Source organism: Parasteatoda tepidariorum, chromosome 2 (genome assembly GCF_982258835.1).
Source record: "Parasteatoda tepidariorum strain Cologne lab strain chromosome 2, Ptep-v5.0, whole genome shotgun sequence".
In the NCBI taxonomy this organism is placed as follows: Eukaryota; Metazoa; Arthropoda; class Arachnida; order Araneae; family Theridiidae; genus Parasteatoda; species Parasteatoda tepidariorum.
In genome coordinates, this window is record NC_141756.1 from 39,497,505 (window position 1) to 39,511,870 (window position 14,366).

The window sequence follows — 14,366 nt, forward strand, 5'->3', positions numbered from 1 at the left end:
TTGTCTATTCTGCCTGTTGCCGGCAGAAAACCCCTTGGATGAATTAGTTCCGAGCGCTTATTTTCTATCTCAATCGAATGTTTATTATTCATGTGCCCTGGGGTAGAAGGGCATTGGCTCTAGCTGTTTCTTCAAGAACAATGAACTGATCATTAAGGATTTTTGCCTTTTTTTTTTCTTCTCTTCCCCTGCCTGTGTGATAAAAGGATGCGAATCCTAAGAGCTGAAGTAATTGGCAAAAACATTTCGTATTCCGAAATTTAAATAATGCTTTTTTATCGTTTGCTGTCGAGTTCCATTGCGTGCATTATGTTGCTTCGAGCTTCCATGTTTTCTAAAAAGGAATTGTTTCCGATTTCTAGTATTTCGCTCCGTGTGTATGACTTAAATTTGTGTGGTTGGTCTTAAGCTTTTCATTTTAATCAACGCATGTAGCGTGAAACAATCCTCTTCATTTATGCTTTTGTATTTCCAATTTCTCTATCTTCCTTTATTACGATTCAAAAGAGACCATCCAGTTACGTCTGGTAAATTGGATGTAAATTCTGAGAAAGGTGTTTAATGATTTTCTATTAGATCGTCTGCGGAGGGATTTTGGAATCATAAATTATTACAGCTTATGGTGCTATGAATCACTTTTGGTGTAGTCCACGTAATTTGCAAACAATGCTTGTAAAGTTTCATGGAACACTGCTTTCTGTATAATCAATTTAGAATTTAATCGTGGCAAGGCGGCACATCCTTTAATGTAGCATTCTTTAATTGTTACATTTTCTTTTATTGATTGATATTTACGATTTGGCTTTAATGAGAAACTTACCGATTTATGCATTATCCATGAGTTTTGTTTTACTAGCTATTGTGTTTTTCTATAAATTAGCAAGTTTCTTGTCCCGAATTTTTCTTTAAGATTTGTGTGTAATAAACCATTATTCTATGTAAATGACTAAAATAAAATAAAAATTGTTTATATCCTGATCGAGTCATGGAAAAGTTAAATTATTTCTTTTGTTAAGAGATCCAACATATTTCAAATGAGTAGTAATTTCAGATAAATTTTTGTGTGCGTAGTTAGATTGGATTTAGTAATAATACGCTTTTCACCATTTTAAGATCCGTTTTCATGCATATTTCATGTATCTATGTGAATAATTAAATATCTATTCTATAATGGAATGGTATGAACTAACATATTGCAATAAAAATAGTTACGAAATACTGATTTAGCTATATTTGCGATTATAGTAAGAGAGGTAATAATGATTATTTCTCCCTTTTTTTCTTATTGTACATTTACAGGGGTCTGTCCAGACATTTTGTGAAAGGTCCGTTTTTCGTGAAATTGTGAAAAAATTGCTCACATTCTTTCAACCAGGGTCCGCTTTTATGAATTTGTGCAAATAGGGTCCGTTATTGCAAAAAAAAAAAAAAAAAAAAAAAAAAAAAAAAAAAAATTTTTTTTCAAGGAGTTTTTAAATTGTATAGACATACAAGATTATGCTCAACACTGTAAAATTGTAATTAAAAAAATTAAATTTTAAAAAATAAACAACAATTGCTCCTTCTAAATTAGAGATGCAACATACAAATATTTAGTATTTAGCCTATACTGCTGAACGCAGAATATTAATTTCGGACGAATAATGGAAGAATCGTCTGCCGAAGACAAAACTTAATTCGTTTACATCCATCTTTCTTGTTTTCTGCCCTGGAAAGGGTTTATTCGATTAACAAAATAATAATGAAGATAAAAAAATTTGTGAAGGGTCCGATTAAAAGAAAATCATTTTGTGAAGGGTCCGTTTTTAAGTAAAGATATTTTGTGAAGGGTCCGTTAACGGGCCCAAATTTCTTCTAAACAGACCCCTGATTTAAATTTAGTTTTTTAAGGGAATTAATTAAGAATATTAAGTTTTTTTTTATTTATTTCTATTAATGTTTTATGCCAGACTTTAAAAATTTGTGACAATTTTTGTTTTCTTCTTAAATTACGTGCCGTATATAGTGTTGTCTGTCGTTGAAAGAGACATTTTCATATTTCTCACTGAAATTGTTTAAATATCTTTAGTATGTAAGATTTTAACTTCAATGGCGTTTTGTAAATTAAAAATACGAGAAAGAAGTTTCAAAACTTCTTTAGAAGTTTGCGCTTACTGTACATGAACACGCCTGCGTTTTAACGTACCTTCATCCAATAAATTACTCCGGATGTACTCGCTTTACCGTGAAAGTGATGCTCATTATGCATAAACAACGGATATCCACGCCAGGTTAAGCATCTATTTCTCAGTCAGTAAAATCATGGGGCAGTTTTTAGCTGATGTATGAATATTTCAGTAAACCTAATCTTTTAATAACTCTTTCGCTTAAATCAATTTTTCTATTAAAAAAATGCTTTATTCTATTAAGTTATGTTAAAGTACTTCGGTATTTAATGTTATGAATAAAATTTCTATCAAATCACTATTGCAATTTAAAATCATTTTACCTATTGCACTAACTTTTGCGACCCCTTTTTTTTCCTCACTAATGGAATGTAATTTCATTCATTCTCTCTCTAGTTGTTAAATTTTCTTTTATTCAGCTGTTGAAAACTATTCAGCTATTATAATTTTTTTAGGCTTAACGTTGTTAGGTTCGATGCTGATGGATTTGAAACGTTCGCGATCTGTTGCAAAAGCTTCTGCGCGAATGCATAGAGGTATGATAAAAGCATGGAAATATAAGGAACGTATCGTTGCAATATTGTCCAATTAAGTAATGCTGTAGGTTTAATTAACATTCTAGCGCTGTGAGAATCGTAGGAGATCATTTATCGAATGTTTTTGTTCTATTCAAAAATAGAGAGTAAAAACTTTGTACAGGTAGATGAATGTACTATAATTTTAATTTATACACATTTCCACTCCAATGTCTTCCTCGATCTTCTTTTGCTTTTATTTATAAAGCTTACGCGTGGAATGTTTCAGTAATTCTTTTTTGTACCTTTTGCGTTTTTTTCTGTCAAGTTTTCAGACGAAAGTGTTACTGTAGGTGCGGGCCAAAACGATTCACTTAACATACGGAATAAAACTTGATAATCATAGAATTTGCTTCAGGTTATTATAAAATTCTACTGAGTTCCACGCGTCTTGAATGTATTAATATTTAATGACTCGCGAGGCCCTCTGTAATTTAGGAGGCATTGAATGGGTGCAAATGTCCATAGGACTGTAACTGAAGTTCCAAAACGTATTATTAAATTGAGTCATGGTTGCAATGAGGTATGGAGCGTCAGAAATTAATGTCAATAGTGTGAACACATAATCTAAAACACATTTGTGTCCTTTGCGGATGTATGCCTATTGACTATATGCATTAATGAGTTGAATAATCGATTATAACCCAGTCCTTGCCTTAAGAAGATGAAGTATGTGCCTTCATACCAGCTGTTATCTATATCGTAATGCAGGTGTCATTGATACATCGAAGGTATGATCTCATTATGACTTAAAATTCAATCTGTCAGTGGAAAAGAATTTTTAAAAAAAAGCCTGTTTTATCAGCTTGGCTTGATTTATCCTGAGGCTAGGACTAGGATTATATATAAAACGTATTATTAAATTGGTTCATGGTTGCAATGACACATAAAGTAATCAAGAAATTAAAGTTAAAGAACGTTTTCATTGAGCGGATGTAAGCTTATTGGCTACACTGGTGAGTCGCCTAATCGAATATAATCAAGTGATTTAAGTCGATAAAAGTAGCTGGTATCTGTATTGTCCAGGTGTCCAAGGACAGTGACGAATCAAATAATTGACCTCATTATCACTGCTGGACATATGGAAAAGAATCTGAAAAGAATCTCAAAATCAGCTTATCACATTAGGAGTATTCTTTCCCAAAATGGCTTCCTGTTGTTCCATTTAAATCAGTTGTATAAGCTCCATTCTGTCATGAGATAACGGGAAGCTACCTAGCGCCAAAAATCCGTGACACCTCGATTATGGATTGGTTTTTCTCAATGGGTGGGCCCCATCCTCTTCCTATCCCCAGACGAAAATGCTGGAGGTGCGGGGTGAACACTGGGCATTTTCGGGTACCAGCAGAGCGTGCTAAACACCATGACCCCACCGTTCTTAATTAGCTAAAAAAGAAACTGAGCAATGACAATGGGGTCACTGAAAACGATGACAATTTGTGGTAAATGGAATCTTTTTAGAAAATAAAAACTGATCATGGATGTGATTGTGGTATGACTCTAATAAGGAAAATGGATCTCTCTGTAGATGACTCGTCGGTATCGGACGGGAAAGAAAATGGTCACTGATGTAGTAGTTTTGTATATTAATGTTGGGAAGAGTGACAGTAGTTTTTTCAATGACTCATCGAATTTCTCCCATGATTCACCAATAGAGTGTCATTTGTAATTTTGGGCTTGAGATTAATCAATTTCCACTTGAGCGTGGCTTTACTTCGTAACCTTTTTAGTTACACTTAATATTACGTTTCTTTCTCACGCCCTTCCCTTATAAATATGTATCATGAACCGAATATTTTATTAAGTCGGAAGACCATGAAAGCTTCAAAATATTTTCAGAAATAATGTTAGTTTAATGTATTTTATTCATAAAAGTTAAGCTTAATTCAATATTGCTCTTATTTTTTTTTATTTGTGACATTTAATTAAAAAAAAATTGCTTTCATGAAGTCATCTTTTGTTAAAATGGTATAATCCTTACAGAAACAAGCTATTTTTAACTCTTTTACTGTAAGTCTTGTTATTTTCAAATTGGCAAGTGCTAAATACGTACAAATTACTAAGCGAACGATGTAGTTCTGTTTTGAACTTTTGGGTACAATTTTTTTCAACTATTTTTCCATCATACTACTTCAAAAGAATATATGTGTTGAACTAATTTTTTTTATTTATTCGAAAATAACTAGGAGAAGATTATTGGTTCACTGTTCCGTTATTTGTTTACTGTAATGTTTAAACGTTCTTATTTTCTTAAATTCTTCTTTCTAGCTTATTTTTCGATCAATTTTCAATTACCAGACTTTTTTTTTTTTAGATTACGATTGTTTGTAAAATTCTATTTTTTTGAATTAAAAAAAAAATACTAGTAATTTTGCCTTTATGTGAAAAAAAAAGTTTCTTGCTTATTATTCGCGCCTTGTTCTTGTCCAAATATTTTTATTTTGACAGTTTTTTTATTCGATTCTTTATTTATCAAATAAATTTTCATCTGAATTTTTTTAAGAACCCAAAATATTAGGTTTTTTTTTTAAGTAGATAACAAATAAACGAAATTTCTGACCAATTATCTTAACTTTTTCATCGCCAGCATGTCTGGCTTTGAGTATCAATTTCCATTAGCCAATATGATAAAACCTCTTTGTGGTATACCAATCCACTTCATAAAAACCCGTCCCATATTTCAGACTTAGATACCAAAATGTATATTTTGCCCATCCTGAAAACAATGGGAAGAGTAAAAAGGAAAGAAAATGCATTTGGAGACCCAGCTGTTATCCGGGAAGGCTAATCAATGCCGGACCCCGCATAAATCTGAGGGGCTTCCGATCCCTATTCATCCCTTGCTTCCAACACTTTTCCTGGGGCCCCTGTCATTCTCCATACAATAGAGTTGAAAGCGTTTAACACACACAATGAAAGGTGGGGGTTGTCATCCAGATTTAAGGGACCCCCTATACCCTCCAATCCGTAATGTGGGAGCTATGTAGCAGTGAATAGAAACAGTATAGTGGGAAGCTGCAGAATCCATTTAAAGGAGTAGTCCTAGTATGGGGGGTGGGGGGACGAAGTAAAGGGAGTTTGCAAGAATAAAATGGAAGTCTTGAATAAATGATGAAAGGTGCAGACACACTACTCGGTTTACTCTCTCGAAATTGGCAGGACAACTCCGTCAGGAATAGGTGTTTGTCCCGGAATAATGCCCTAATTTGGACCAAGGCGATTTTACATCAGGCAGAAATGGGATAATTTAGATGGAAGTGTCTCTTGAATTGATGTTAAGAATCTTCCCCTCCCCCTTTAAAACGCTTAGAAATATTCTTTGAATTGAGATGGAATCCCCTCTTCCCTCCTTTAAAAGGAGGCTTCTGTCTCCGGCATCAACTAGTGAATAATGTATCATCACGTTCGAATTCATATGTCGTACAGTAGTACTAGTATATAGTGGTGAAAGTAATATACATGTTCAGGTAAAATTTATCTTTTGTTAGCTTTTAAGTAACTTACTTTATCATTTTCATTCATATAAAGTGTTATTACTTTATGTTATTGGGAATTTGTATGTGTATATTTCTTCCTCTTTTCATTTATGTATTAAGTTTTTATTATATGTTACAATTTCCTCGCAGCTGACGCGTTATTGGGGAATGTAGTCATACGAAATCGCGAGATATTATTTTATTATTAATATTGACGTTCGTATTATTATTATTTTTTTTACAATCTTTTTATGCCTTTTAATATACCTACTTCAATATTGGAGTTTATGTTTTCCTTGATTCTATGGACTTAATATATCGGTGTAATTTATCGGTGTAATTATTATTTAATATATCGGTGTGTTAAAAACGGAACTCTCTCCCTCTGTATTGAGTGGGCTCATCGTTAAATAATCTGGTTCCGTGAACCGAATGCAATCAACTTGATGTTCTTTACGTGTCTTTTTGTTTGAAAGTACTTAGTATAAGCATAACTTACTTAGCATAACTTAGTACTTAGCATAAACGCATCTGGCTCTTTTGCAATTTAATTTCTATCTCAAAATAGTATTGTTAATACAATGTTCTCAATGTTAATACAATGTACTCTTGTTAATACAATGTTCTCAATGTTAATACAATGTACTCTTGTTAATACAATGTTCTCAATGTTAATACAATGTACACTTGTTAATACAATGTATTCGATGTGTGAAAAGATAGAGAGGGTGATAGAGGTACTGCAATCGTTCTGATATATTTTTAAAAAAAAATTGCCCCTTTTCCACGCTATAACATTGTTTGTGTTAATAAAACTATCCGATAAATGTTTTTTTTTTTTTTTAAATCTTACTGCTTTTAATTTTTTTGTTAGCCTGGTTGAAGTTTACATTAGGCAATTTTCGTCCTAATAGTAGAATTGTTAAAATTTTAGTTCTTAAAAATGCAACAATAATTACCTTTTTATGTTTCTTTGAAAGAAACTACTGCCCCCATCATTAACCGATAAAAATATTTTATATATATATTTTTTTTCTTTGCGTAAAATGGGAAGAATGATAAATTGATTGTTTAAATTCTCTACGCAATCTATTATCTAGAAGAAAAATAAAAGATTGATTGATTAATATTCATATGTAACGTCGCATCTTTGATTGAAAGCCCCTCTATTTACTCCTTTTAAAAGTTTTTTTTCCCCCTCGTCATTCTATTTGATGTAGCTCTTCGTGAATTAAGGAATCTTTAAATATTCTAATAAAATCTATGAATCTCATTTTCGGTATAAAACTTTAATGAGTTTTTATTGTATTTTCTTTTTTTCCGGACCTCATTTTCTGCGTTAATAATGTATTCCTTTATTCAACGCGAAGTTATTTTTACTAAAAATAAAAAAAAGGCACGCTTTACATATTCACTTAACCAAATCTGGCTTTATCAAGATACCCAGTCTGTTAAAAGTAAACAAAATAAACAAAATAGAGGGGAAAAAAATCTGAGTCCAGCATAATCAATCAATCAGTCCAGTTCTACGCCACAACCGTCGAGCTTTATATTTTAATCTTAAACGAAAAAAACTTCAAAAAAAAAAAAAAAAAAAAAAAAAACGGAAACTTTACTTTCAGAGTCTGTATTTTTCCGCCCACAGATTCGGAAACTTTTTTTTTTATCCCTCGCTATGCATTTTCAAGCAGATGGTAATTCCGTTATCTTCTTTTTAAAGTTTTAAAAAAATAAATAAATAAAAAAAATTCGGCGATTTTTTTTCCTTCTCTACATTAAAAGTTCGCCAAGTGATGGATTCGTATGTCCATACATACACACATGCAACCTGCCCTGAATTCTCCGTTTCTCCCTTGGGATAAAATCGAAAGAGGGATATTCCGGCATCGAATTCGGGATTTTATTTGTTTATTTTATTCTTTTTTTTCATTTCGATTTATTCTTCCCCCTCCTTTTCTTTTAAAGTTTAAATTATAGGCAATCGAAAAATTTAAAGTGAAACGGAATCTTATTGCCGCGCCAAAATGGAATGGGGCGTGTAAAATAACTGAGGGGGTGCTATGATATTGTTTTATTTCCCGAAAGGAGTAAATATTCGGGAGAGGATAGAAGGAAATCCGATCGGAAAGGGAATGTCGCGCTCAGTGACCCTATCCCTACAATTTGTGACCAGGAAGGTAAATATATTCTTTCTTTTTTTTTTCCATTCGAAGTTAGTCTGCGTAACTCTCTTCTATCAAACGAGGATACTGCATACTTATTTGATTTTTCAATTCGATAGGTTTCGCAATTCTTGTGATCAGGGGAAAATAAAGCTAGAGAGCTCAAAATCAAAATAAAGTTTGTTTGACTTATTTTTTTGAAATTTATTAATACATTTAACTGACTGGAATGAGTTCGTGTCTTTGACCAGATGCTGATTAATTTAATAGGTAATAGCTATAACTTAAAAATAAACATAATAAATTACTTAAAAAGGTAATAAACCTATTAATTTTTCAATTCAAGAGATTTCCCAATTCTTGTAATCAGGGCAAAATACAGCCAGAGAGTGCAAAATCAAAATATCGTTTGTTTGACTTATTTTTTAAAATTTATTTTATGCATTTAAATTACTGGATTGAGTTCATGTCTTTGACTAGATAATTAATTTAAAAGGTAATTACCTATAACTTAAAAAAATTAACATAATATTTTTTTTTTATCATTTATATGTTTTATATTTATCTAAAAACTATGCATTTTTCTATGTATATTTCATCATTTTTATAACTAAATAATAGATATTATGTAAAGCACATGAAAAATAGCATAGCTGAAAACTTTTTGCACTTTTTGCGCAATAGTTCCTAGCAATATTTAAATTTTAATCGCGTTCATAATTGTAAGCAGAGACGTATTTAATTTTCAATAGCATCGAAAAACCTCGTCAAATGTTTACAACTTGCTCAGTTTGTTTGCTCATGTTTACAACTTGCTCAAATTTTGAGTGATTTTTTTTTAAAATCAGCACGAAATATCGAAGCATAAATTTTGATACAACTTTAAATATAAAAACAAAATCCGTCCTATAAACCAATTTCCCACAGTTGGCAACTCTGATGATGATAGTATTACACTTTAAAATCGATTTTCTATTCAATGATGACTATAAGAAGTTCTTATTCATCTTATTTTTATTTTTTTTTTAAAATTAAGGTTAACCTTAACGTAACTTTAACTCTGCAATGCGGGGGGAAAAACGGAATTGTCTTGATTTAACCTGCTCTAATGATCAGAAATTCTCATACTAAGGAATCAGTCTTATTGGTTTGAGAGGGTGACCTCAAATGCGAAATTGATTTTTTTTTCAGACGATATTTTAGGCTATGAAATCAAACAAGAAACGTTTATTCTCTGAAGAAACATTCCAATAGTTTTGTCTGAAGAACGGGCCTATATTTTTTTTTTTACATTATTTTCAGTTATATAAGAAGTTATTTGTAAATATTAACAATAAAAAAATTTACTTCACTTGGAAAGAAAATATTAATTTGTGCATTATTATTTGTACATTTTTTGAAAATGAAAAAGCAGTTAGAAAGCAATCAAAATGACTTCCTTTAGGCAGCCTCGTGTTAACAATAGTCGTAAATTTCTTGAACTGTAATGTATACAAATTTTGTTGATTTTGTCATCTTTCGTCTCTCTAACTATTCGACCCGTGAGATTTTTTTTTAAGTTTACATTCATACAAATATTTTTGGTGAATTAGAAAACGACCCGTTTGGGAAAAATAAATCAAGAGAAAATGGTTTAAATTCCACAAAACGGGATTTCCGTATTTTTTCATTCTACATCTTTCTTTTCCCACTTTAAACTGGATGTAATTTTTTTTTTACATAATTACATTTATTCTTATTTGATTAAAGTCATCTTAACTACAAAACATACAAACTAAGAGTTTAAGAAAAAGAAGAAAAGTCTTCAGAATTGGCGATCTCCATTTTGTGTTGTAAATTGGTTTAGTTTTTTTTTTTCCCTTCTCCATTTATTTACCTTTTCATTCCGAAACAATTTATGAATCAGATGGTAGTTGGCTTGGAGCGTTTAGTTGCACAAGTGAAATGAAGAGATCTCCTTTCGAGATCAATTTGAGCCATTTAGAAATTACTCTGAGAAAAACTGGTTCGACGAAGAAAAGGATTCCACCGCCCGCCATAAGAGAATCCATTGTTATGGATTCGGGGCTAGCTAAGAAAGTGAATCCAGCTGGAAAGAGAAATTTTGGAAGGTCGGCCTTTTAATTAAGCTGTCGAATTTCAGTAGTTATATTGTGCGTTCTTGAAGCGAAGACGAATTGGAGTCATGAAAGCCGTATCTATTTTTTTCCTCTTAATTCCATAAGTATTTATTTCCCATTTTTTTATATATATAATTTTTTTACTGTATTATATTGAGATATTGAATTACATGACAAATATCTTAAGAAAAAATAGCTTTCGAGTAATTTTTTTTTATTAATTATTTTATAATCTCTGCGACCCAGTTGCTGATTATATAGAATGTGCTTTGCTTTTTTTAGACTTAGTTGTAATATTTTATCGTTTAAACGGATCTTTCGCTAAGAATTTGTTTTGTGAAAACGGACTTCTCACAAAGTAGTTTAAAATGTAGGAAGTTCTTTAGATTTTTGTGATAAACTGCAGCTCCTTTAAAGGCATGATCCTCCGTTACAAAAATTCTATGGTAATGATATTTCAGAAATTAACAAAAAAAAAAAAAAAAAAAAAAAAAAAAAAAAAAAAAAAAAAAAAACGACAGAACCTTTTACAAAATGATCTGGACACGCCACTGCTGATCTACGAGACACGCCTGCCATTATTTTTCCTCACAAAAATAGAACTCTATTTTCGCAAATTTATAAAATCATGAAATTTTCACAAAAAATCAGGACCTTTCACAAAAGTATAATTTTTATGAGCTGAATTTTCTAAGAAATCTTTCCCTTTTCGTGTTTTGTGCCATTCTCATTCCCTCTAACCATTAATACCGAAAGTATTTGTTTACGTATCAAAATATTTTCCTAATGCTAGCTGAAGTATCAATCTTCGTGGAAATAAATAGCTACTCGACGTGAGAAGAAACGTTGTAAATATGGACTTATTGTTGATAAATATAAGACTCTAAAAGACCTCATTTCCATCCTTCAAACTTTGATAAATATTCTTTTTTTCTCTTTCCTTTTATACACACTAAAAGCTTCTTAAACTTTACCTTTTATAAGCGTTTAAAAGAGATCAAAGAAAAATATATCTTTTGTGATCCTCTAAGTTGCATTGTGCTATTTGCACGCCGGAGCCTATAATAATAACGCCTGTCCTTCGCGAGAAATAGGCGAGGTGCATTGCCCGAGACTCAGTTAGGGGCAAAATGTTTTTTTTTTTTTTACCCTTCTTTTATGTAAACGAACTAAAAAAATTCATTTTGTTATATTTCACCTGCGTTTGAAGAGCTGTTATAAACGCTTCCGATTGTGCGCAAGTATCTCTTCCTGGAAGTATAAAAAACTGTTGCCAAAAAATTAAATGAATGAATAGATTCGATAAATAAAGAATTCTTAAGCAAACGATTTCTAGGATTACATTATTGTTTGCTTAAACAGCTCCAAATGTTTAAAACTAGGTGGAGTGTTATTAGAAACTTACCTAATGGTCTATTTTATTGTTTTGATATTATTCATTCTGTTTAATTATGTTTTTCCGATAATGATTAACAAAAGCTAGAAGTCTTTATAAATATTCTTTAGGTTTAAAGAATGAAAAGGCGCGTGCTCAACTGCTGCCAAATCTTCTCTAATAATTTTTAAAGATAAAAAAGACATTATGATTTGAAGCTTATAGTTAATAAATTTTACAAATGTTATTAAATGTGCTAAAATAGTAGATGGAAAAACACTTTTGGAAAGTGTTCTTTAAATGAATTTGTAAATTTTTGGTATCTGTTATTAATCGATTTAATTGCCTAACAAGGGGAAAAAAACTTTTCTGTCAATAAGAAAAATGTATAAAATTATAATAAATCAATTAAGCAAATCATAACTGTTAATAAACAGACTTCCTAAAATACACCATAATTTTTTTTAAAACACTGTTTTGAAATGTACATTATACAAATTAAATTATCTGAATATTTTTAGTTTTTGATTCGTCTCATATTAATATGAATAAAGCAATTGAGTTTTTAAAGATGGGGAATTTTTATTAAATTATTATACTTTATTTATTATTGTTTATTATTTATGACAACTTTAAGATGTTCCTCATTACATTAGGAGATATAAACAAAAATAATATCTCTTACATGAATTAATATAATAAGACTGATGATAGTATAATTAAAAAGTTTGAACTGTGTTTAGACTTAAATTAATTACGACCAGCAGCATATGAACGCCCCTTAAGTATTTTAAATATGCCCCTAGCAATTTGCCCAAAATGAAGTTTCATCTTCACAGATAAGTTGACTCATTCACATTCCAACGTAGTCACCAATTTATTTTACTCTTTGTCGGTGTATCAGGACAGGAAGTATCCGACTCGAATCTCATCTGCGCTTTTAAAACACGCCAATATTTCACGCCAGGCACAACTTTAAATCTCTGGTGCGGATCAATAATTCTGATGAATGATGACTCCTGTTTCTCGTCTACTCTTGCTTATTTCTTTTGTCTCATTCATTGGTGAACTTCTCGTAGACAATGAATGATCTTCTATGGTTATGAGGAATGAAATCAAAGATAATTGATGATGAACCTTATGTCATGTATTTTCACGAATATATAAATGATTGTACCACTAATATAAAAATTTTACATATAACCACAATTAAAAAATAATAAGTCACAAAATATATCAATTATTATTATATTTCTGTGTTGTTTTAGGTTATTGTATTAAATTAAATGCCTGCGAGTGACGTCATTGTTGGGAAATCGTGGCATTTGTCGATTCAGAAGCCAATAAGTTTCGATACATACGCGTGATGACGCTTATAAGTATGTAATTCAATCTGATTTAAATTACATGGTTAGGCATTATCTCTTCACTTCTCGTGTTGTAAGTACACAATTGGCCTTATTGTTTTATTTAAAGCGCAAGGGAAAAACAACCAATATTGGCTGTCTTATGCAAATCTAAAATTAAATCAGGCGTCAATTTATTTTATTATTATAATTTTTGTTGGTTATGATATTTGAATATTTTATAAAGAGTTATTTTGACAGAATATAAAATTAAAATAATTAATTTTGTAAAATCTGTGAATTTTTTTTAACACCTTTAGTAATATTTTTCACAGTTTCTGTCTGGCAGTACTTAAAACAAACTTAATTAGCGGATATCTTACTAAGAAAAAAAATTAATAAAATTCTCTTCTTATATTTGTTAAAAACTTTTTATTTCCTAAACTAGCTAACAAAATCCAGAGAATAGAAATTTAGGGTTAGTAAGTAATGTTTTGAGAACGCACGTTTGTCTGTGCTGTAGCTTGAAATAATGTTCAATTCTGGTACTTGAGAAACATATTTAAATTTTCTGAATAATCTTTTTTATCGTTGTCTTGAGAACCTGAAGACTATCAAAAGGTTAGTTTTGTAAATAATAAAAATCATAATAGTGAAAAAATAATAATAAAATGGAATAATAATAATAATATAAATGGAACATCTTAAACTATGACTGACAACTTCACCTGGTGGCGTCCGTGTATTACCTAAAAAAAGCATGATGAGTTTTGAAAGCTTTTCGAATTCCTTTCCTAATAAATACATTAAGAAAGGAAGCTACAAATTTATTTATGTAATTGAACCAGAATAAGAAAAAAATTTAAAAATTCATTGAGATTTTAGCTTAAAATTCTGTTGCTTGCTCAAAATATGAATCTTCAAGTGACCTTAGAACTTACATCTATAAAACCATCAAGGTAATCGTGTCTAGTTCAAAAGGATCTTTATGACAATATGGCTTAGCCTCCTACTCCTATGTTATTTAGTCATTTTAAATAAATGTAGGTTTTAGATTCTGGAACATTTTCTTTTTCCAAATCCTGCCGGAAACCTCAAGATTTCATCTCACACCCCACATCGATCTAATGACCATTTTTTTACTGTT

General features: G+C 30.7%; 1 protein-coding gene across 5 annotated transcripts in view; it reads left to right on the forward strand.

The window, feature by feature from the left end:
* The window catches only part of LOC107443647 (plexin-B), a 600,640-nt gene that overhangs the window by 538,532 nt on the left and 47,742 nt on the right, over nucleotides 1–14,366 (forward strand). Inside the window, exon 1 of one of the 5 annotated variants that reach the window (XM_087157230.1) lies at nucleotides 5,732–6,207. The exons of the other annotated variants lie outside the window; for them this stretch is intronic. The gene's annotated coding sequence lies outside the window, so the exon portion shown is untranslated. Of the gene's footprint in view, nucleotides 1–5,731; nucleotides 6,208–14,366 lie in introns of those variants that run through there. 5 annotated transcript variants of the gene reach the window in all.